Source organism: Stenella coeruleoalba, assembly GCF_951394435.1.
Source record: "Stenella coeruleoalba genome assembly, contig: scaffold_52, whole genome shotgun sequence".
In the NCBI taxonomy this organism is placed as follows: domain Eukaryota; kingdom Metazoa; phylum Chordata; class Mammalia; order Artiodactyla; family Delphinidae; genus Stenella; species Stenella coeruleoalba.
The window spans coordinates 736,275-760,788 of NW_027646181.1; the positions used below are offsets into that span (position 1 = coordinate 736,275).

General features: G+C 43.9%; 1 long non-coding RNA gene across 16 annotated transcripts in view; it reads left to right on the plus strand.

The window, feature by feature from the left end:
* LOC307181276 overlaps positions 1-24,514 on the plus strand; it is a 2,057,065-nt gene that overhangs the window by 606,319 nt on the left and 1,426,232 nt on the right. The window contains exon 5 of one of the 16 annotated variants that reach the window (XR_013826314.1): positions 18,503-18,588. The exons of the other annotated variants lie outside the window; for them this stretch is intronic. This is a non-coding gene — a long non-coding RNA (uncharacterized lncRNA). The remainder of the gene's footprint in view (positions 1-18,502; positions 18,589-24,514) is intronic. 16 annotated transcript variants of the gene reach the window in all.

Below are 24,514 nucleotides of genomic sequence, written 5' to 3' on the forward strand. Positions count from 1 at the left end.
GGGGGGAAGTGAGACTTCATTGTAGTGCAGATTTCCTTTGCAAGCTTGCTTGGTTGGCCAAAAAGGGCGTATGCGTTTTTTCCTGAATATATTCAGGAAAAAACGCATACGCCCTTTTTGGCCAAGTGCATCATTGTGGACGTTCTGCCTCTTTTCCTATGCTTTCAATGCAATTCCAGTCTACCTCCTGAAATCGGATTCCTGCAATTCTGCCCCGCTTTCAAGTCCTCTTGGCAGCCTTACTTCAGTCTATTTTTGGACGATAGCTGTCATTTATAACTCTGCAGGTTTGTGAATTACAGTGCCCCTGAGCTCCTTTCTTCAACTCGCTTTCTTTTGAGCTGGCCGCAACACCGCAGGATGGCTTCAGGCCCTAATCTGGTTCCGGTACGGCACGCTGAGCCTTTGGTTATTTCCTCTTCCTGGTGGGAAATGAGAGTTAAATTTGCCCGTCCAGACACCTCCAGCTAGCCTCTCATTGGTTCTCGCTATTCCTGTTCATCTTCCGCAGAAATTGCAAACTGGGCCAAACAGGAGGTTAAAGGGACTGACTCTCCAAGTGGGGAGAGTGTTAGTAAAGCGTCTGGAATGTTGCACCCGAGTACCAGGGGAGGAAAACTGAGACATATTTGAACACGTCTCCCGATCACATGGTTGATCATACTCTGGGTTCCACATGCATGTTTTAGCTGAAGGAAGAATACCTAAAATCTGCGTAGTTGAAATCCGTGGAATGGGTACCATGCAATATGACTTCAAAGGTCTTCATTTGCTCACTGAACCTCTCCAATCCTATCACTGCTGCGTTTATGCCCCTGTACACATGCTTGATTCTCTTTCGGAGACATAGCAATCCATAGGTTTTAAGATACTTACTAAACAGGTACATTCTTAGGCGTTTAATATGCGGTGTTGAGTCCATTTCGTTGAGCAAGGAGTAGCTCTTGTCTATTCCATATTTGGCTTAAGGAACTTTGTGCTCATTTCAATCTCTGGTTTTATGCAACACCCCAACTCACCTTTCCCCTTAAGCAAGCATAAGTTGGTTTTCTAAATTTGAGACCCTGTTCTGTTCTGTAATTCAGTTCCTGTGTAGCCAAGTTTACATTCCGTGTATTACTGATATCTTATGATGTTTCTTTTTCTGTGTGACTTATTTCAGTTAGAATCATCATACCTGAATCCACTCATTGTGCTGCTAAGGGCCTGATGACACAGATTTCATTGCTGAGTGATATTGCTTTGTAACTAAATACCACAACTTCTTTATCCATTTTTCACTTTCTGCAATGTTGAACTTGTACTGTAAACGAGGTTCTTGTAAACAGAGCCGTTCCAAACTTTGGGGTGGCTGTGTCTTTTTGATTTTAATTTCCCTAAGCTATAGGACCATAAGTGGAAGTGCCCTAGGTTCTGTTGCTTTGTTTTTTAGATGTTTCAGGAAACACCATACACTTCTCCCGAGTGGTTGTTGGCAATTTACATCCCGCCCATCAGCATAACAAGGCTCCCAGTTCTCCATGGCCTGTCCTGCCTTTCTGGATTTTACACTTTTTTCAGATGGCCCTTTTGACCGGGGGGAAGTGAGACTTCATTGTAGTGCAGATTTCCTTTGCAAGCTTGCTTGGTTGGCCAAAAAGGGCGTATGCGTTTTTTCCTGAATATATTCAGGAAAAAACGCATACGCCCTTTTTGGCCAAGTGCATCATTGTGGACGTTCTGCCTCTTTTCCTATGCTTTCAATGCAATTCCAGTCTACCTCCTGAAATCGGATTCCTGCAATTCTGCCCCGCTTTCAAGTCCTCTTGGCAGCCTTACTTCAGTCTATTTTTGGACGATAGCTGTCATTTATAACTCTGCAGGTTTGTGAATTACAGTGCCCCTGAGCTCCTTTCTTCAACTCGCTTTCTTTTGAGCTGGCCGCAACACCGCAGGATGGCTTCAGGCCCTAATCTGGTTCCGGTACGGCACGCTGAGCCTTTGGTTATTTCCTCTTCCTGGTGGGAAATGAGAGTTAAATTTGCCCGTCCAGACACCTCCAGCTAGCCTCTCATTGGTTCTCGCTATTCCTGTTCATCTTCCGCAGAAATTGCAAACTGGGCCAAACAGGAGGTTAAAGGGACTGACTCTCCAAGTGGGGAGAGTGTTAGTAAAGCGTCTGGAATGTTGCACCCGAGTACCAGGGGAGGAAAACTGAGACATATTTGAACACGTCTCCCGATCACATGGTTGATCATACTCTGGGTTCCACATGCATGTTTTAGCTGAAGGAAGAATACCTAAAATCTGCGTAGTTGAAATCCGTGGAATGGGTACCATGCAATATGACTTCAAAGGTCTTCATTTGCTCACTGAACCTCTCCAATCCTATCACTGCTGCGTTTATGCCCCTGTACACATGCTTGATTCTCTTTCGGAGACATAGCAATCCATAGGTTTTAAGATACTTACTAAACAGGTACATTCTTAGGCGTTTAATATGCGGTGTTGAGTCCATTTCGTTGAGCAAGGAGTAGCTCTTGTCTATTCCATATTTGGCTTAAGGAACTTTGTGCTCATTTCAATCTCTGGTTTTATGCAACACCCCAACTCACCTTTCCCCTTAAGCAAGCATAAGTTGGTTTTCTAAATTTGAGACCCTGTTCTGTTCTGTAATTCAGTTCCTGTGTAGCCAAGTTTACATTCCGTGTATTACTGATATCTTATGATGTTTCTTTTTCTGTGTGACTTATTTCAGTTAGAATCATCATACCTGAATCCACTCATTGTGCTGCTAAGGGCCTGATGACACAGATTTCATTGCTGAGTGATATTGCTTTGTAACTAAATACCACAAGTTCTTTATCCATTTTTCACTTTCTGCAATGTTGAACTTGTACTGTAAACGAGGTTCTTGTAAACAGAGCCGTTCCAAACTTTGGGGTGGCTGTGTCTTTTTGATTTTAATTTCCCTAAGCTATAGGACCATAAGTGGAAGTGCCCTAGGTTCTGTTGCTTTGTTTTTTAGATGTTTCAGGAAACACCATACACTTCTCCCGAGTGGTTGTTGGCAATTTACATCCCGCCCATCAGCATAACAAGGCTCCCAGTTCTCCATGGCCTGTCCTGCCTTTCTGGATTTTACACTTTTTTCAGATGGCCCTTTTGACCGGGGGGAAGTGAGACTTCATTGTAGTGCAGATTTCCTTTGCAAGCTTGCTTGGTTGGCCAAAAAGGGCGTATGCGTTTTTTCCTGAATATATTCAGGAAAAAACGCATACGCCCTTTTTGGCCAAGTGCATCATTGTGGACGTTCTGCCTCTTTTCCTATGCTTTCAATGCAATTCCAGTCTACCTCCTGAAATCAGATTCCTGCAATTCTGCCCCGCTTTCAAGTCCTCTTGGCAGCCTTACTTCAGTCTATTTTTGGACGATAGCTGTCATTTATAACTCTGCAGGTTTGTGAATTACAGTGCCCCTGAGCTCCTTTCTTCAACTCGCTTTCTTTTGAGCTGGCCGCAACACCGCAGGATGGCTTCAGGCCCTAATCTGGTTCCGGTACGGCACGCTGAGCCTTTGGTTATTTCCTCTTCCTGGTGGGAAATGAGAGTTAAATTTGCCCGTCCAGACACCTCCAGCTAGCCTCTCATTGGTTCTCGCTATTCCTGTTCATCTTCCGCAGAAATTGCAAACTGGGCCAAACAGGAGGTTAAAGGGACTGACTCTCCAAGTGGGGAGAGTGTTAGTAAAGCGTCTGGAATGTTGCACCCGAGTACCAGGGGAGGAAAACTGAGACATATTTGAACACGTCTCCCGATCACATGGTTGATCATACTCTGGGTTCCACATGCATGTTTTAGCTGAAGGAAGAATACCTAAAATCTGCGTAGTTGAAATCCGTGGAATGGGTACCATGCAATATGACTTCAAAGGTGTTCATTTGCTCACTGAACCTCTCCAATCCTATCACTGCTGCGTTTATGCCCCTGTACACATGCTTGATTCTCTTTCGGAGACATAGCAATCCATAGGTTTTAAGATACTTACTAAACAGGTACATTCTTAGGCGTTTAATATGCGGTGTTGAGTCCATTTCGTTGAGCAAGGAGTAGCTCTTGTCTATTCCATATTTGGCTTAAGGAACTTTGTGCTCATTTCAATCTCTGGTTTTATGCAACACCCCAACTCACCTTTCCCCTTAAGCAAGCATAAGTTGGTTTTCTAAATTTGAGACCCTGTTCTGTTCTGTAATTCAGTTCCTGTGTAGCCAAGTTTACATTCCGTGTATTACTGATATCTTATGATGTTTCTTTTTCTGTGTGACTTATTTCAGTTAGAATCATCATACCTGAATCCACTCATTGTGCTGCTAAGGGCCTGATGACACAGATTTCATTGCTGAGTGATATTGCTTTGTAACTAAATACCACAACTTCTTTATCCATTTTTCACTTTCTGCAATGTTGAACTTGTACTGTAAACGAGGTTCTTGTAAACAGAGCCGTTCCAAACTTTGGGGTGGCTGTGTCTTTTTGATTTTAATTTCCCTAAGCTATAGGACCATAAGTGGAAGTGCCCTAGGTTCTGTTGCTTTGTTTTTTAGATGTTTCAGGAAACACCATACACTTCTCCCGAGTGGTTGTTGGCAATTTACATCCCGCCCATCAGCATAACAAGGCTCCCAGTTCTCCATGGCCTGTCCTGCCTTTCTGGATTTTACACTTTTTTCAGATGGCCCTTTTGACCGGGGGGAAGTGAGACTTCATTGTAGTGCAGATTTCCTTTGCAAGCTTGCTTGGTTGGCCAAAAAGGGCGTATGCGTTTTTTCCTGAATATATTCAGGAAAAAACGCATACGCCCTTTTTGGCCAAGTGCATCATTGTGGACGTTCTGCCTCTTTTCCTATGCTTTCAATGCAATTCCAGTCTACCTCCTGAAATCGGATTCCTGCAATTCTGCCCCGCTTTCAAGTCCTCTTGGCAGCCTTACTTCAGTCTATTTTTGGACGATAGCTGTCATTTATAACTCTGCAGGTTTGTGAATTACAGTGCCCCTGAGCTCCTTTCTTCAACTCGCTTTCTTTTGAGCTGGCCGCAACACCGCAGGATGGCTTCAGGCCCTAATCTGGTTCCGGTACGGCACGCTGAGCCTTTGGTTATTTCCTCTTCCTGGTGGGAAATGAGAGTTAAATTTGCCCGTCCAGACACCTCCAGCTAGCCTCTCATTGGTTCTCGCTATTCCTGTTCATCTTCCGCAGAAATTGCAAACTGGGCCAAACAGGAGGTTAAAGGGACTGACTCTCCAAGTGGGGAGAGTGTTAGTAAAGCGTCTGGAATGTTGCACCCGAGTACCAGGGGAGGAAAACTGAGACATATTTGAACACGTCTCCCGATCACATGGTTGATCATACTCTGGGTTCCACATGCATGTTTTAGCTGAAGGAAGAATACCTAAAATCTGCGTAGTTGAAATCCGTGGAATGGGTACCATGCAATATGACTTCAAAGGTGTTCATTTGCTCACTGAACCTCTCCAATCCTATCACTGCTGCGTTTATGCCCCTGTACACATGCTTGATTCTCTTTCGGAGACATAGCAATCCATAGGTTTTAAGATACTTACTAAACAGGTACATTCTTAGGCGTTTAATATGCGGTGTTGAGTCCATTTCGTTGAGCAAGGAGTAGCTCTTGTCTATTCCATATTTGGCTTAAGGAACTTTGTGCTCATTTCAATCTCTGGTTTTATGCAACACCCCAACTCACCTTTCCCCTTAAGCAAGCATAAGTTGGTTTTCTAAATTTGAGACCCTGTTCTGTTCTGTAATTCAGTTCCTGTGTAGCCAAGTTTACATTCCGTGTATTACTGATATCTTATGATGTTTCTTTTTCTGTGTGACTTATTTCAGTTAGAATCATCATACCTGAATCCACTCATTGTGCTGCTAAGGGCCTGATGACACAGATTTCATTGCTGAGTGATATTGCTTTGTAACTAAATACCACAACTTCTTTATCCATTTTTCACTTTCTGCAATGTTGAACTTGTACTGTAAACGAGGTTCTTGTAAACAGAGCCGTTCCAAACTTTGGGGTGGCTGTGTCTTTTTGATTTTAATTTCCCTAAGCTATAGGACCATAAGTGGAAGTGCCCTAGGTTCTGTTGCTTTGTTTTTTAGATGTTTCAGGAAACACCATACACTTCTCCCGAGTGGTTGTTGGCAATTTACATCCCGCCCATCAGCATAACAAGGCTCCCAGTTCTCCATGGCCTGTCCTGCCTTTCTGGATTTTACACTTTTTTCAGATGGCCCTTTTGACCGGGGGGAAGTGAGACTTCATTGTAGTGCAGATTTCCTTTGCAAGCTTGCTTGGTTGGCCAAAAAGGGCGTATGCGTTTTTTCCTGAATATATTCAGGAAAAAACGCATACGCCCTTTTTGGCCAAGTGCATCATTGTGGACGTTCTGCCTCTTTTCCTATGCTTTCAATGCAATTCCAGTCTACCTCCTGAAATCGGATTCCTGCAATTCTGCCCCGCTTTCAAGTCTTCTTGGCAGCCTTACTTCAGTCTATTTTTGGACGATAGCTGTCATTTATAACTCTGCAGGTTTGTGAATTACAGTGCCCCTGAGCTCCTTTCTTCAACTCGCTTTCTTTTGAGCTGGCCGCAACACCGCAGGATGGCTTCAGGCCCTAATCTGGTTCCGGTACGGCACGCTGAGCCTTTGGTTATTTCCTCTTCCTGGTGGGAAGTGAGAGTTAAATTTGCCCGTCCAGACACCTCCAGCTAGCCTCTCATTGGTTCTCGCTATTCCTGTTCATCTTCCGCAGAAATTGCAAACTGGGCCAAACAGGAGGTTAAAGGCGCTGACTCTCCAAGTGGGGAGAGTGTTAGTAAAGCGTCTGGAATGTTGCACCCGAGTACCAGGGGAGGAAAACTGAGACATATTTGAACACGTCTCCCGATCACATGGTTGATCATACTCTGGGTTCCACATGCATGTTTTAGCTGAAGGAAGAATACCTAAAATCTGGGTAGTTGAACCCCGTGGAATGGGTACCATGCAATATGACTTCAAAGGGTCTTCATTTGCTCACTGAACCTCTCCAATCCTATCACTGCTGCGTTTATGCCCCTGTACACATGCTTGATTCTCCTTCGAAGACATAGCAATCTATAGGTTTTAAGATACTTACTAGTCAGGTACATTCTTAGGCGTTTAATATGCGGTGTTGAGTCCATTTCGTTGAGCAAGGAGTAGCTCTTGTCTATTCCATATTTGGCTTAAGGAACTTTATCTGTGCTCATTTCAATCTCTGGTTTTATGCAGCACCCCAACTCACCTTTCCCCTTAAGCAAGCATAAGTTGGTTTTCTAAATTTGAGACCCTGTTCTGTTCTGTAATTCAGTTCCTGTGTAGCCAAGTTTACATTCTGTGTATTACTGATATCTTATGATGTTTCTTTTTCTGTGTGACTTATTTCAGTTAGAATCATCATACCTGAATCCACTCACTGTGCTGCTAAGGGCCTGATGACACAGATTTCATTGCTGAGTGATATTGCTTTGTAAGTAAATACCACAACTTCTTTATCCATTTTTCACTTTCTGCAATGTTGAACTTGTACTGTAAACGAGGTTCTTGTAAACAGAGCCGTTCCAAACTTTGGGGTGGCTGTGTCTTTTTGATTTTAATTTCCCTAAGCTATAGGATCACAAGTGGAAGTGCCCTAGGTTCTGTTGCTTTGTTTTTTAGATGTTTCAGGAAACACCATACACTTCTCCCGAGTGGTTGTTGGCAATTTACATCCCGCCCATCAGCATAACAAGGCTCCCAGTTCTCCATGGCCTGTCCTGCCTTTCTGGATTTTACACTTTTTTCAGATGGCCCTTTTGACCGGGGGGAAGTGAGACTTCATTGTAGTGCAGATTTCCTTTGCAAGCTTGCTTGGTTGGCCAAAAAGGGCATATGCGTTTTTTCCTGAATATATTCAGGAAAAAACGCATACGCCCTTTTTGGCCAAGTGCATCATTGTGGACGTTCTGCCTCTTTTCCTATGCTTTCAATGCAATTCCAGTCTACCTCCTGAAATCGGTTTCCTGCAATTCTGCCCCGCTTTCAAGTCCTCTTGGCAGCCTTACTTCAGTCTATTTTTGGACGATAGCTGTCATTTATAACTCTGCAGGTTTGTGAATTACAGTGCCCCTGAGCTCCTTTCTTCAACTCGCTTTCTTTTGAGCTGGCCGCAACACCGCAGGATGGCTTCAGGCCCTAATCTGGTTCCGGTACGGCACGCTGAGCCTTTGGTTATTTCCTCTTCCTGGTGGGAAATGAGAGTTAAATTTGCCCGTCCAGACACCTCCAGCTAGCCTCTCATTGGTTCTCGCTATTCCTGTTCATCTTCCGCAGAAATTGCAAACTGGGCCAAACAGGAGGTTAAAGGGACTGACTCTCCAAGTGGGGAGAGTGTTAGTAAAGCGTCTGGAATGTTGCACCCGAGTACCAGGGGAGGAAAACTGAGACATATTTGAACACGTCTCCCGATCACATGGTTGATCATACTCTGGGTTCCACATGCATGTTTTAGCTGAAGGAAGAATACCTAAAATCTGCGTAGTTGAAATCCGTGGAATGGGTACCATGCAATATGACTTCAAAGGTCTTCATTTGCTCACTGAACCTCTCCAATCCTATCACTGCTGCGTTTATGCCCCTGTACACATGCTTGATTCTCTTTCGGAGACATAGCAATCCATAGGTTTTAAGATACTTACTAAACAGGTACATTCTTAGGCGTTTAATATGCGGTGTTGAGTCCATTTCGTTGAGCAAGGAGTAGCTCTTGTCTATTCCATATTTGGCTTAAGGAACTTTGTGCTCATTTCAATCTCTGGTTTTATGCAACACCCCAACTCACCTTTCCCCTTAAGCAAGCATAAGTTGGTTTTCTAAATTTGAGACCCTGTTCTGTTCTGTAATTCAGTTCCTGTGTAGCCAAGTTTACATTCCGTGTATTACTGATATCTTATGATGTTTCTTTTTCTGTGTGACTTATTTCAGTTAGAATCATCATACCTGAATCCACTCATTGTGCTGCTAAGGGCCTGATGACACAGATTTCATTGCTGAGTGATATTGCTTTGTAACTAAATACCACAAGTTCTTTATCCATTTTTCACTTTCTGCAATGTTGAACTTGTACTGTAAACGAGGTTCTTGTAAACAGAGCCGTTCCAAACTTTGGGGTGGCTGTGTCTTTTTGATTTTAATTTCCCTAAGCTATAGGACCATAAGTGGAAGTGCCCTAGGTTCTGTTGCTTTGTTTTTTAGATGTTTCAGGAAACACCATACACTTCTCCCGAGTGGTTGTTGGCAATTTACATCCCGCCCATCAGCATAACAAGGCTCCCAGTTCTCCATGGCCTGTCCTGCCTTTCTGGATTTTACACGTTTTTCAGATGGCCCTTTTGACCGGGGGGAAGTGAGACTTCATTGTAGTGCAGATTTCCTTTGCAAGCTTGCTTGGTTGGCCAAAAAGGGCGTATGCGTTTTTTCCTGAATATATTCAGGAAAAAACGCATACGCCCTTTTTGGCCAAGTGCATCATTGTGGACGTTCTGCCTCTTTTCCTATGCTTTCAATGCAATTCCAGTCTACCTCCTGAAATCGGATTCCTGCAATTCTGCCCCGCTTTCAAGTCCTCTTGGCAGCCTTACTTCAGTCTATTTTTGGACGATAGCTGTCATTTATAACTCTGCAGGTTTGTGAATTACAGTGCCCCTGAGCTCCTTTCTTCAACTCGCTTTCTTTTGAGCTGGCCGCAACACCGCAGGATGGCTTCAGGCCCTAATCTGGTTCCGGTACGGCACGCTGAGCCTTTGGTTATTTCCTCTTCCTGGTGGGAAATGAGAGTTAAATTTGCCCGTCCAGACACCTCCAGCTAGCCTCTCATTGGTTCTCGCTATTCCTGTTCATCTTCCGCAGAAATTGCAAACTGGGCCAAACAGGAGGTTAAAGGGACTGACTCTCCAAGTGGGGAGAGTGTTAGTAAAGCGTCTGGAATGTTGCACCCGAGTACCAGGGGAGGAAAACTGAGACATATTTGAACACGTCTCCCGATCACATGGTTGATCATACTCTGGGTTCCACATGCATGTTTTAGCTGAAGGAAGAATACCTAAAATCTGCGTAGTTGAAACCCGTGGAATGGGTACCATGCAATATGACTTCAAAGGTCTTCATTTGCTCACTGAACCTCTCCAATCCTATCACTGCTGCGTTTATGCCCCTGTACACATGCTTGATTCTCTTTCGGAGACATAGCAATCCATAGGTTTTAAGATACTTACTAAACAGGTACATTCTTAGGCGTTTAATATGCGGTGTTGAGTCCATTTCGTTGAGCAAGGAGTAGCTCTTGTCTATTCCATATTTGGCTTAAGGAACTTTGTGCTCATTTCAATCTCTGGTTTTATGCAACACCCCAACTCACCTTTCCCCTTAAGCAAGCATAAGTTGGTTTTCTAAATTTGAGACCCTGTTCTGTTCTGTAATTCAGTTCCTGTGTAGCCAAGTTTACATTCCGTGTATTACTGATATCTTATGATGTTTCTTTTTCTGTGTGACTTATTTCAGTTAGAATCATCATACCTGAATCCACTCATTGTGCTGCTAAGGGCCTGATGACACAGATTTCATTGCTGAGTGATATTGCTTTGTAACTAAATACCACAACTTCTTTATCCATTTTTCACTTTCTGCAATGTTGAACTTGTACTGTAAACGAGGTTCTTGTAAACAGAGCCGTTCCAAACTTTGGGGTGGCTGTGTCTTTTTGATTTTAATTTCCCTAAGCTATAGGACCATAAGTGGAAGTGCCCTAGGTTCTGTTGCTTTGTTTTTTAGATGTTTCAGGAAACACCATACACTTCTCCCGAGTGGTTGTTGGCAATTTACATCCCGCCCATCAGCATAACAAGGCTCCCAGTTCTCCATGGCCTGTCCTGCCTTTCTGGATTTTACACTTTTTTCAGATGGCCCTTTTGACCGGGGGGAAGTGAGACTTCATTGTAGTGCAGATTTCCTTTGCAAGCTTGCTTGGTTGGCCAAAAAGGGCGTATGCGTTTTTTCCTGAATATATTCAGGAAAAAACGCATACGCCCTTTTTGGCCAAGTGCATCATTGTGGACGTTCTGCCTCTTTTCCTATGCTTTCAATGCAATTCCAGTCTACCTCCTGAAATCGGATTCCTGCAATTCTGCCCCGCTTTCAAGTCCTCTTGGCAGCCTTACTTCAGTCTATTTTTGGACGATAGCTGTCATTTATAACTCTGCAGGTTTGTGAATTACAGTGCCCCTGAGCTCCTTTCTTCAACTCGCTTTCTTTTGAGCTGGCCGCAACACCGCAGGATGGCTTCAGGCCCTAATCTGGTTCCGGTACGGCACGCTGAGCCTTTGGTTATTTCCTCTTCCTGGTGGGAAATGAGAGTTAAATTTGCCCGTCCAGACACCTCCAGCTAGCCTCTCATTGGTTCTCGCTATTCCTGTTCATCTTCCGCAGAAATTGCAAACTGGGCCAAACAGGAGGTTAAAGGGACTGACTCTCCAAGTGGGGAGAGTGTTAGTAAAGCGTCTGGAATGTTGCACCCGAGTACCAGGGGAGGAAAACTGAGACATATTTGAACACGTCTCCCGATCACATGGTTGATCATACTCTGGGTTCCACATGCATGTTTTAGCTGAAGGAAGAATACCTAAAATCTGCGTAGTTGAAATCCGTGGAATGGGTACCATGCAATATGACTTCAAAGGTCTTCATTTGCTCACTGAACCTCTCCAATCCTATCACTGCTGCGTTTATGCCCCTGTACACATGCTTGATTCTCTTTCGGAGACATAGCAATCCATAGGTTTTAAGATACTTACTAAACAGGTACATTCTTAGGCGTTTAATATGCGGTGTTGAGTCCAGTTCGTTGAGCAAGGAGTAGCTCTTGTCTATTCCATATTTGGCTTAAGGAACTTTGTGCTCATTTCAATCTCTGGTTTTATGCAACACCCCAACTCACCTTTCCCCTTAAGCAAGCATAAGTTGGTTTTCTAAATTTGAGACCCTGTTCTGTTCTGTAATTCAGTTCCTGTGTAGCCAAGTTTACATTCCGTGTATTACTGATATCTTATGATGTTTCTTTTTCTGTGTGACTTATTTCAGTTAGAATCATCATACCTGAATCCACTCATTGTGCTGCTAAGGGCCTGATGACACAGATTTCATTGCTGAGTGATATTGCTTTGTAACTAAATACCACAACTTCTTTATCCATTTTTCACTTTCTGCAATGTTGAACTTGTACTGTAAACGAGGTTCTTGTAAACAGAGCCGTTCCAAACTTTGGGGTGGCTGTGTCTTTTTGATTTTAATTTCCCTAAGCTATAGGACCATAAGTGGAAGTGCCCTAGGTTCTGTTGCTTTGTTTTTTAGATGTTTCAGGAAACACCATACACTTCTCCCGAGTGGTTGTTGGCAATTTACATCCCGCCCATCAGCATAACAAGGCTCCCAGTTCTCCATGGCCTGTCCTGCCTTTCTGGATTTTACACTTTTTTCAGATGGCCCTTTTGACCGGGGGGAAGTGAGACTTCATTGTAGTGCAGATTTCCTTTGCAAGCTTGCTTGGTTGGCCAAAAAGGGCGTATGCGTTTTTTCCTGAATATATTCAGGAAAAAACGCATACGCCCTTTTTGGCCAAGTGCATCATTGTGGACGTTCTGCCTCTTTTCCTATGCTTTCAATGCAATTCCAGTCTACCTCCTGAAATCGGATTCCTGCAATTCTGCCCCGCTTTCAAGTCTTCTTGGCAGCCTTACTTCAGTCTATTTTTGGACGATAGCTGTCATTTATAACTCTGCAGGTTTGTGAATTACAGTGCCCCTGAGCTCCTTTCTTCAACTCGCTTTCTTTTGAGCTGGCCGCAACACCGCAGGATGGCTTCAGGCCCTAATCTGGTTCCGGTACGGCACGCTGAGCCTTTGGTTATTTCCTCTTCCTGGTGGGAAGTGAGAGTTAAATTTGCCCGTCCAGACACCTCCAGCTAGCCTCTCATTGGTTCTCGCTATTCCTGTTCATCTTCCGCAGAAATTGCAAACTGGGCCAAACAGGAGGTTAAAGGCGCTGACTCTCCAAGTGGGGAGAGTGTTAGTAAAGCGTCTGGAATGTTGCACCCGAGTACCAGGGGAGGAAAACTGAGACATATTTGAACACGTCTCCCGATCACATGGTTGATCATACTCTGGGTTCCACATGCATGTTTTAGCTGAAGGAAGAATACCTAAAATCTGGGTAGTTGAACCCCGTGGAATGGGTACCATGCAATATGACTTCAAAGGGTCTTCATTTGCTCACTGAACCTCTCCAATCCTATCACTGCTGCGTTTATGCCCCTGTACACATGCTTGATTCTCTTTCGAAGACATAGCAATCTATAGGTTTTAAGATACTTACTAGTCAGGTACATTCTTAGGCGTTTAATATGCGGTGTTGAGTCCATTTCGTTGAGCAAGGAGTAGCTCTTGTCTATTCCATATTTGGCTTAAGGAACTTTATCTGTGCTCATTTCAATCTCTGGTTTTATGCAGCACCCCAACTCACCTTTCCCCTTAAGCAAGCATAAGTTGGTTTTCTAAATTTGAGACCCTGTTCTGTTCTGTAATTCAGTTCCTGTGTAGCCAAGTTTACATTCTGTGTATTACTGATATCTTATGATGTTTCTTTTTCTGTGTGACTTATTTCAGTTAGAATCATCATACCTGAATCCACTCACTGTGCTGCTAAGGGCCTGATGACACAGATTTCATTGCTGAGTGATATTGCTTTGTAAGTAAATACCACAACTTCTTTATCCATTTTTCACTTTCTGCAATGTTGAACTTGTACTGTAAACGAGGTTCTTGTAAACAGAGCCGTTCCAAACTTTGGGGTGGCTGTGTCTTTTTGATTTTAATTTCCCTAAGCTATAGGATCACAAGTGGAAGTGCCCTAGGTTCTGTTGCTTTGTTTTTTAGATGTTTCAGGAAACACCATACACTTCTCCCGAGTGGTTGTTGGCAATTTACATCCCGCCCATCAGCATAACAAGGCTCCCAGTTCTCCATGGCCTGTCCTGCCTTTCTGGATTTTACACTTTTTTCAGATGGCCCTTTTGACCGGGGGGAAGTGAGACTTCATTGTAGTGCAGATTTCCTTTGCAAGCTTGCTTGGTTGGCCAAAAAGGGCATATGCGTTTTTTCCTGAATATATTCAGGAAAAAACGCATACGCCCTTTTTGGCCAAGTGCATCATTGTGGACGTTCTGCCTCTTTTCCTATGCTTTCAATGCAATTCCAGTCTACCTCCTGAAATCGGTTTCCTGCAATTCTGCCCCGCTTTCAAGTCCTCTTGGCAGCCTTACTTCAGTCTATTTTTGGATGATAGCTGTCATTTATAACTCTGCAGGTTTGTGAATTACAGTGCCCCTGAGCTCCTTTCTTCAACTCGCTTTCTTTTGAGCTGGCCGCAACACCGCAGGATGGCTTCAGGCCCTAATCTGGTTCCGGTACGGCACGCTGAGCCTTTGGTTATTTCCTCTTCCTGGTGGGAAATGAGAGTTAAATTTGCCCGTCCAGACACCTCCAGCTAGCCTCTCATTGGTTCTCGCTATTCCTGTTCATCTTCCGCAGAAATTGCAAACTGGGCCAAACAGGAGGTTAAAGGGACTGACTCTCCAAGTTGGGAGAGTGTTAGTAAAGCGTCTGGAATGTTGCACCCGAGTACCAGGGGAGGAAAACTGAGACATATTTGAACACGTCTCCCGATCACATGGTTGATCATACTCTGGGTTCCACATGCATGTTTTAGCTGAAGGAAGAATACCTAAAATCTGCGTAGTTGAAACCCGTGGAATGGGTACCATGCAATATGACTTCAAAGGTCTTCATTTGCTCACTGAACCTCTCCAATCCTATCACTGCTGCGTTTATGCCCCTGTACACATGCTTGATTCTCTTTCGGAGACATAGCAATCTATAGGTTTTAAGATACTTACTAGTCAGGTACATTCTTAGGCGTTTAATATGCGGTGTTGAGTCCATTTCGTTGAGCAAGGAGTAGCTCTTGTCTATTCCATATTTGGCTTAAGGAACTTTGTGCTCATTTCAATCTCTGGTTTTATGCAGCACCCCAACTCACCTTTACCCTTAAGCAAGCATAAGTTGGTTTTCTAAATTTGAGACCCTGTTCTGTTCTGTAATTCAGTTCCTGTGTAGCCAAGTTTACATTCCGTGTATTACTGATATCTTATGATGTTTCTTTTTCTGTGTGACTTATTTCAGTTAGAATCACCATACCCGAATCCACTCATTATGCTGCTACGGGCCTGGTGACATAGATTTCATTGCTGAGTGATATTGCTTTGTACATGAGTACCACAACTTCTTTATCCATTTTTCACTTTCTGTGATATTGAACTTGTACGGTAAACGAGGTTCTTGTAAACAGAGGCGTCCCAAACTTTGGGGTGGCTGTGTCTTTTTGATTTTAATTTCCCTAAGCTATAGGACCATAAGTGGAAGTGCACTAGGCTCTGTTGCTTTGTTTTTTAGATGTTTCAGGAAACACCATACACTTCTCCGGAGTGGCTGTTGGCAATTTACATCCCGCCCATCAGCATAACAAGGCTCCCAGTTCTCCATGTCCTGTCCTGCCTTTCTGGATTTTACACTTTTTTCAGATGGCCCTTTTGACCGGGGGGAAGTGAGACTTCATTGTAGTGCAGATTTCCTTTGCAAGCTTGCTTGGTTGGGCAAAAAGGGCGTATGCGTTTTTTCCTGAATATATTCAGGAAAAAACGCATACGCCCTTTTTGGCCAAGTGCATCATTGTGGACGTTCTGCCTCTTTTCCTATGCTTTCAATGCAATTCCAGTCTACCTCCTGAAATCGGTTTCCTGCAATTCTGCCCCGCTTTCAAGTCCTCTTGGCAGCCTTACTTCAGTCTATTTTTGGACGATAGCTGTCATTTATAACTCTGCAGGTTTGTGAATTACAGTGCCCCTGAGCTCCTTTCTTCAACTCGCTTTCTTTTGAGCTGGCCGCAACACCGCAGGATGGCTTCAGGCCCTAATCTGGTTCCGGTACGGCACGCTGAGCCTTTGGTTATTTCCTCTTCCTGGTGGGAAATGAGAGTTAAATTTGCCCGTCCAGACACCTCCAGCTAGCCTCTCATTGGTTCTCGCTATTCCTGTTCATCTTCCGCAGAAATTGCAAACTGGGCCAAACAGGAGGTTAAAGGGACTGACTCTCCAAGTGGGGAGAGTGTTAGTAAAGCGTCTGGAATGTTGCACCCGAGTACCAGGGGAGGAAAACTGAGACATATTTGAACACGTCTCCCGATCACATGGTTGATCATACTCTGGGTTCCACATGCATGTTTTAGCTGAAGGAAGAATACCTAAAATCTGCGTAGTTGAAACCCGTGGAATGGGTACCATGCAATATGACTTCAAAGGTCTTCATTTGCTCACTGAACCTCTCCAATCCTATCACTGCTGCGTTTATGCCCCTGTACACATGCTTGATTCTCTTTCGGAGACATAGCAATCTATAGGTTTTAAGATACTTACTAGTCAGGTACATTCTTAGGCGTTTAATATGCGGTGTTGAGTCCATTTCGTTGAGCAAGGAGTAGCTCTTGTCTATTCCATATTTGGCTTAAGGAACTTTGTGCTCATTTCAATCTCTGGTTTTATGCAGCACCCCAACTCACCTTTACCCTTAAGCAAGCATAAGTTGGTTTTCTAAATTTGAGACCCTGTTCTGTTCTGTAATTCAGTTCCTGTGTAGCCAAGTTTACATTCCGTGTATTACTGACATCTTATGATGTTTCTTTTTCTGTGTGACTTATTTCAGTTAGAATCATCATACCTGAATCCACTGATTGTGCTACTAAGGGCCTGATGACACAGATTTCATTGCTGAGTGATATTGCTTTGTAACTAAATACCACAACTTCTTTATCCATTTTTCAATTTCTGCAATGTTGAACTTGTACTGTAAACGAGGTTCTTGTAAACAGAGCCGTTCCAAACTTTGGGGTGGCTGTGTCTTTTTGATTTTAATTTCCCTAAGCTATAGGATCATAAGTGGAAGTGCCCTAGGTTCTGTTGCTTTGTTTTTTAGATGTTTCAGGAAACACCATACACTTCTCCCGAGTGGTTGTTGGCAATTTACATCCCGCCCATCAGCATAACAAGGCTCCCAGTTCTCCATGGCCTGTCCTGCCTTTCTGGATTTTACACTTTTTTCAGATGGCTCTTTTGACCGGGGGGAAGTGAGACTTCATTGTAGTGCAGATTTCCTTTGCAAGCTTGCTTGGTTGGCCAAAAAGGGCATATGCGTTTTTTCCTGAATATATTCAGGAAAAAACGCATATGCCCTTTTTGGCCAAGTGCATCATTGTGGACGTTCTGCCTCTTTTCCTATGCTTTCAATGCAATTCCAGTCTACCTCCTGAAATCGGTTTCCTGCAATTCTGCCCCGCTTTCAAGTCTTCTTGGCAGCCTTACTTCAGTCTATTTTGGGACGATAGCTGTCATTTATAACTCTGCAGGTTTGTGAATTACAGTGCTCCTGAGCTCCTTTCTTCAACTCGCTTTCTTTTGAGCTGGCCGCAACACCGCAGGATGGCTTCAGGCCCTAATCTGGTTCCGGTACGGCACGCTGAGCCTTTGGTTATTTCCTCTTCCTGGTGGGAAGTGAGAGTTAAATTTGCCCGTCCAGACACCTCCAGCTAGCCTCTCATTGGTTCTCGCTATTCCTGTTCATCTTCCGCAGAAATTGCAAACTGGGCCAAACAGGAGGTTAAAGGCGCTGACTCTCCAAGTGGGGAGAGTGTTAGTAAAGCGTCTGGAATGTTGCACCCGAGTACCAGGGGAGGAAAACTGAGACATATTTGAACACGTCTCCCGATCACATGGTTGATCATACTCTGGGTTCCACATGCATGTTTTAGCTGAAGGAAGAATACCTAAAATCTGGGTAGTTGAACCCCGTGGAATGGGTACCATGCAATATGACTTCAAAGGGTCTTCATTTGCTCACTGAACCTCTCCAATCCTATCACTGCTGCGTTTATGCCCCTGTACACATGCTTAATTCTCTTTCGAAGACATAGCAATCCATAGGTTTTAAGATACTTACTAGTCAGGTACATTCTTAGGCGTTTAATATGCGGTGTTGAGTCCATTTCGTTGAGCAAGGAGTAGCTCTTGTCTATTCCATATTTGGCTTAAGGAACTTTATCTGTGCTCATTTCAATCTCTGGTTTTATGCAGCACCCCAACTCACCTTTCCCCTTAAGCAAGCATAAGTTGGTTTTCTAAATTTGAGACCCTGTTCTGTTCTGTAATTCAGTTCCTGTGTAGCCAAGTTTACATTCCGTGTATTACTGATATCTTATGATGTTTCTTTTTCTGTGTGACTTATTTCAGTTAGAATCATCATACCTGAATCCACTCACTGTGCTGCTAAGGGCATGATGACACAGATTTCATTGCTGAGTGATATTGCTTTGTAAGTAAATACCACAACTTTTTTATCCATTTTTCACTTTCTGCGATGTTGAACTTGTACTGTAAACGAGGTTCTTGTAAACAGAACCGTTCGAAACTTTGGGGTGGCTGTGTCTTTTTGATTTTAAATTCCCTAAGCTATAGGACCATAAGTGGAAGTGCCCTAGGCTCTGTTGCTTTGTTTTTTAGATGTTTCAGGAAACACCATACACTTCTCCCGAGTGTTTGTTGGCAATTTATATCCCGCCCTTCAGCATAACAAGGCTCCCAGTTCTCCATGGCCTGTCCTGCCTTTCTGGATTTTACACTTTTTTCAGATGGCCCTTTTGACCGGGGGGAAGTGAGACTTCATTGTAGTGCAGATTTCCTTTGCAAGCTTGCTTGGTTGGCCAAAAAGGGCGTATGCGTTTTTTCCTGAATATATTCAGGAAAAAACGCATACGCCCTTTTTGGCCAAGTGCATCATTGTGGACGTTCTGCCTCTTTTCCTATGCTTTCAATGCAATTCCAGTCTACCTCCTGAAATCGGTTTCCTGCAATTCTGCCCCACTTTCAAGTCCTCTTGGCAGCCTTACTTCAGTCTATTTTTGGACGATAGCTGTCATTTATAACTCTGCAGGTTTGTGAATTACAGTGCCCCTGAGCTCCTTTCTTCAACTCGCTTTCTTGTGAGCTGGCCGCAACACCGCAGGATGGCTTCAGGCCCTAATCTGGTTCCGGCACGGCACGCTGAGCCTTTGGTTATTTCCTCTTCCTGGTGGGAAATGAGAGTTAAATTTGCCCGTCCAGACACCTCCAGCTAGCCTCTCATTGGTTCTCGCTATTCTTGTTCATCTTCCGCAGAAATTGCAAACTGGGCCACACAGGAGGTTAAAGGGACTGACTCTCCAAGTGGGGAGAGTGTTAGTAAAGCGTCTGGAATGTTGCACCCGAGTACCAGGGGAGGAAAACTGAGACATATTTGAACACGTCTCCCGATCACATGGTTGATCATACTCTGGGTTCCACATGCATGGTTTAGCTGAAGGAAGAATACCTAAAATCTGTGTAGTTGAAACCCGTGGAATGGGTACCATGCAATATGACTTCAAAGGTCTTCATTTGCTCACTGAACCTCTCCAATCCTATCACTGCTGCGTTTATGCCCCTGTACACATGCTTGATTCTCTTTCGGAGACATAGCAATCTATAGGTTTTAAGATACTTACTAGTCAGGTACATTCTTAGGCGTTTAATATGCGGTGTTGAGTCCATTTCGTTGAGCAAGGAGTAGCTCTTGTCTATTCCATATTTGGCTTAAGGAACTTTGTGCTCATTTCAATCTCTGGTTTTATGCAGCACCCCAACTCACCTTTACCCTTAAGCAAGCATAAGTTGGTTTTCTAAATTTGAGACCCTGTTCTGTTCTGTAATTCAGTTCCTGTGTAGCCAAGTTTACATTCCGTGTATTACTGATATCTTATGATGTTTCTTTTTCTGTGTGACTTATTTCAGTTAGAATCACCATACCCGAATCCACTCATTATGCTGCTACGGGCCTGGTGACATAGATTTCATTGCTGAGTGATATTGCTTTGTACATGAGTACCACAACTTCTTTATCCATTTTTCACTTTCTGTGATATTGAACTTGTACGGTAAACGAGGTTCTTGTAAACAGAGGCGTCCCAAACTTTGGGGTGGCTGTGTCTTTTTGATTTTAATTTCCCTAAGCTATAGGACCATAAGTGGAAGTGCACTAGGCTCTGTTGCTTTGTTTTTTAGATGTTTCAGGAAACACCATACACTTCTCCGGAGTGGCTGTTGGCAATTTACATCCCGCCCATCAGCATAACAAGGCTCCCAGTTCTCCATGTCCTGTCCTGCCTTTCTGGATTTTACACTTTTTTCAGATGGCCCTTTTGACCGGGGGGAAGTGAGACTTCATTGTAGTGCAGATTTCCTTTGCAAGCTTGCTTGGTTGGCCAAAAAGGGCGTATGCGTTTTTTCCTGAATATATTCAGGAAAAAACGCATACGCCCTTTTTGGCCAAGTGCATCATTGTGGACGTTCTGCCTCTTTTCCTATGCTTTCAATGCAATTCCAGTCTACCTCCTGAAATCGGTTTCCTGCAATTCTGCCCCGCTTTCAAGTCCTCTTGGCAGCCTTACTTCAGTCTATTTTTGGACGATAGCTGTCATTTATAACTCTGCAGGTTTGTGAATTACAGTGCCCCTGAGCTCCTTTCTTCAACTCGCTTTCTTTTGAGCTGGCCGCAACACCGCAGGATGGCTTCAGGCCCTATTCTGGTTCCGGTACGGCATGCTGAGCCTTTGGTTATTTCCTCTTCCTGGTGGGAAATGAGAGTTAAATTTGCCCGTCCAGACACCTCCAGCTAGCCTCTCATTGGTTCTCGCTATTCCTGTTCATCTTCCGCAGAAATTGCAAACTGGGCCAAACAGGAGGTTAAAGGGACTGACTCTCCAAGTGGGGAGAGTGTTAGTAAAGCGTCTGGAATGTTGCACCCGAGTACCAGGGGAGGAAAACTGAGACATATTTGAACACGTCTCCCGATCACATGGTTGATCATACTCTGGGTTCCACATGCATGTTTTAGCTGAAGGAAGAATACCTAAAATCTGCGTAGTTGAAACCCGTGGAATGGGTACCATGCAATATGACTTCAAAGGTCTTCATTTGCTCACTGAACCTCTCCAATCCTATCACTGCTGCGTTTATGCCCCTGTACACATGCTTGATTCTCTTTCGGAGACATAGCAATCTATAGGTTTTAAGATACTTACTAGTCAGGTACATTCTTAGGCGTTTAATATGCGGTGTTGAGTCCATTTCGTTGAGCAAGGAGTAGCTCTTGTCTATTCCATATTTGGCTTAAGGAACTTTGTGCTCATTTCAATCTCTGGTTTTATGCAGCACCCCAACTCACCTTTCCCCTTAAGCAAGCATAAGTTGGTTTTCTAAATTTGAGACCCTGTTCTGTTCTGTAATTCAGTTCCTGTGTAGCCAAGTTTACATTCCGTGTATTACTGACATCTTATGATGTTTCTTTTTCTGTGTGACTTATTTCAGTTAGAATCATCATACCTGAATCCACTCATTGTGATGCTAAGGGCCTGATGACATAGATTTCATTGCTGAGTGATATTGCTTTGTAAGTAAATACCACAACTTCTTTATCCATTTTTCACTTTCTGCGATGTTGAACTTGTACTGTAAACGAGGTTCTTGTAAACAGAGGCGTCCCAAACTTTGGGGTGGCTGTGTCTTTTTGATTTTAATTTCCCTAAGCTATAGGACCATAAGTGGCAGTGCCCTAGGCTCTGTTGCTTTGTTTTTTAAATGTTTCAGGAAACACCATACACTTCTCCCGAGTGGTTGTTGGCAATTTACATCCCGCCCATCAGCATAACAAGGCTCCCAGTTCTCCATGGCCTGTCCTGCCTTTCTGGATTTTACACTTTTTTCAGATGGCCCTTTTGACCGGGGGGAAGTGAGACTTCATTGTAGTGCAGATTTCCTTTGCAAGCTTGCTTGGTTGGCCAAAAAGGGCGTATGCGTTTTTTCCTGAATATATTCAGGAAAAAACGCATACGCCCTTTTTGGCCAAGTGCATCATTGTGGACGTTCTGCCTCTTTTCCTATGCTTTCAATGCAATTCCAGTCTACCTCCTGAAATCGGTTTCCTGCAATTCTGCCCCGCTTTCAAGTCCTCTTGGCAGCCTTACTTCAGTCTATTTTTGGACGATAGCTGTCATTTATAACTCTGCAGGTTTGTGAATTACAGTGCCCCTGAGCTCCTTTCTTCAACTCGCCTTCTTGTGAACTGGCCGCAACACCGCAGGATGGCTTCAGGCCCTAATCTGGTTCCGGCCCGGCATGCTGAGCCTTTGGTTAATTCCTCTTCCTGGTGGGAAATGAGAGTTAAATTTGCCCGTCCAGACACCTCCAGCTAGCCTCTCATTGTTTCTCGCTATTCCTGTTCATCTTCCGCAGAAATTGCAAACTGGGCCAAACAGGAGGTTAAAGGCGCTGACTCTCCAAGTCGGGAGAGTGTTAGTAAAGCGTCTGGAGTGTTGCACCCGAGTACCAGGGGAGGAAAACTGAGACATATTTGAACACGTCTCCCGTTCACATGGTTGATCATACTTGGGTTCCACATGCATGTTTTAGCTGAAGGAAGAATACTTAAACCTGGAGAGTTAAGACCCGTGTAATGGGTACCATGCAATATGACTTCAAAGGGTCTTCATTTGCTCACCGAACCTCTCCAATCCTATCACTGCTGCGTTTATGCCCCTGTGCACATGCTTGATTCTCTTTCGGAGACATAGCAATCCATAGGTTTTAAGATACTTACTAGTCAGGTACATTCTTAGGCATTTAATATGCGGTGTTGAGTCCATTTCGTTGAGCAAGGAGTAGCTCTTGTCTATTCCATATTTGACTTAAGGAACTTTATCTGTGCTCATTTCAATCTCTGGTTTTATGCAGCACCCCAACTCACCTTTACCCTTAAGCAAGCATAAGTTGGTTTTCTAAATTTGAGACCCTGTTCTGTTCTGTAATTCAGTTCCTGTGTAGCCAAGTTTACATTCCGTGTATTACTGATATCTTATGATGTTTCTTTTTCTGTGTGACTTACTTCAGTTAGAATCATCATACCTGACTCCACTCATTGTGCTGCTAAGGGCCTGATGACACAGATTTCATTGCTGAGTGATATTGCTTTGTAAGTAAATACCACAACTTCTTTATCCATTTTTCACTTTCTGCGATGTTGAACTTGTACTGTAAATGAGGTTCTTGTAAACAGAGCCGTTCCAAACTTTGGGGTGGCTGTGTCTTTTTGATTTTAATTTCTCTAAGCTATAGGACCATAAGTGGAAGTGCCCTAGGTTCTGTTGCTTTGTTTTTTAGATGTTTCAGGAAACACCATACACTTCTCCCGAGTGGTTGTTGGCAATTTACATCCCGCCCATCAGCATAACAAGGCTCCCAGTTCTCCATGGCCTGTCCTGCCTTTCTGGATTTTACACTTTTTTCAGATGGCCCTTTTGACCGGGGGGAAGTGAGACTTCATTGTAGTGCAGATTTCCTTTGCAAGCTTGCTTGGTTGGCCAAAAAGGGCGTATGCGTTTTTTCCTGAATATATTCAGGAAAAAACGCATACGCCCTTTTTGGCCAAGTGCATCATTGTGGACGTTCTGCCTCTTTTCCTATGCTTTCAATGCAATTCCAGTCTACCTCCTGAAATCGGTTTCCTGCAATTCTGCCCCGCTTTCAAGTCCTCTTGGCAGCCTTACTTCAGTCTATTTTTGGACGATAGCTGTCATTTATAACTCTGCAGGTTTGTGAATTACAGTGCCCCTGAGCTCCTTTCTTCAACTCGCTTTCTTGTGAGCTGGCCGCAACACCGCAGGATGGCTTCAGGCCCTAATCTTGTTCCGGAGCGGCATGCTGAGCCTTTGGTTAATTCCTCTTCCTGGTGGGAAATGAGAGTTAAATTTGCCCGTCCAGACACCTCCAGCTAACCTCTCATTGGTTCTCGCTATTCCTGTTCATCTTCCGCAGAAATTGCAAACTGGGCCAAACAGGTGGTTAAAGGGACTGACTCTCCAAGTCGGGCGAGTGTTAGTAAAGCGTCTGGAATGTTGCACCCGAGTACCAGGGGAGGAAAACTGAGACATATTTGAACACGTCTCCCGTTCACATGGTTGATCATACTCTGGGTTCCACATGCATGTTTTAGCTGAAGGAAGAATACCTTAAACCTGGAGAGTTGAGACCCGTGTAATGGGTACCATGCAATATGACTTCAAAGGGTCTTCATTTGCTCACCGAACCTCTCCAATCCTATCACTGCTGCGTTTATGCCCCTGTACACACGCTTGATTCTCTTTTGGAGACATAGCAATCCATAGGTTTTAAGAT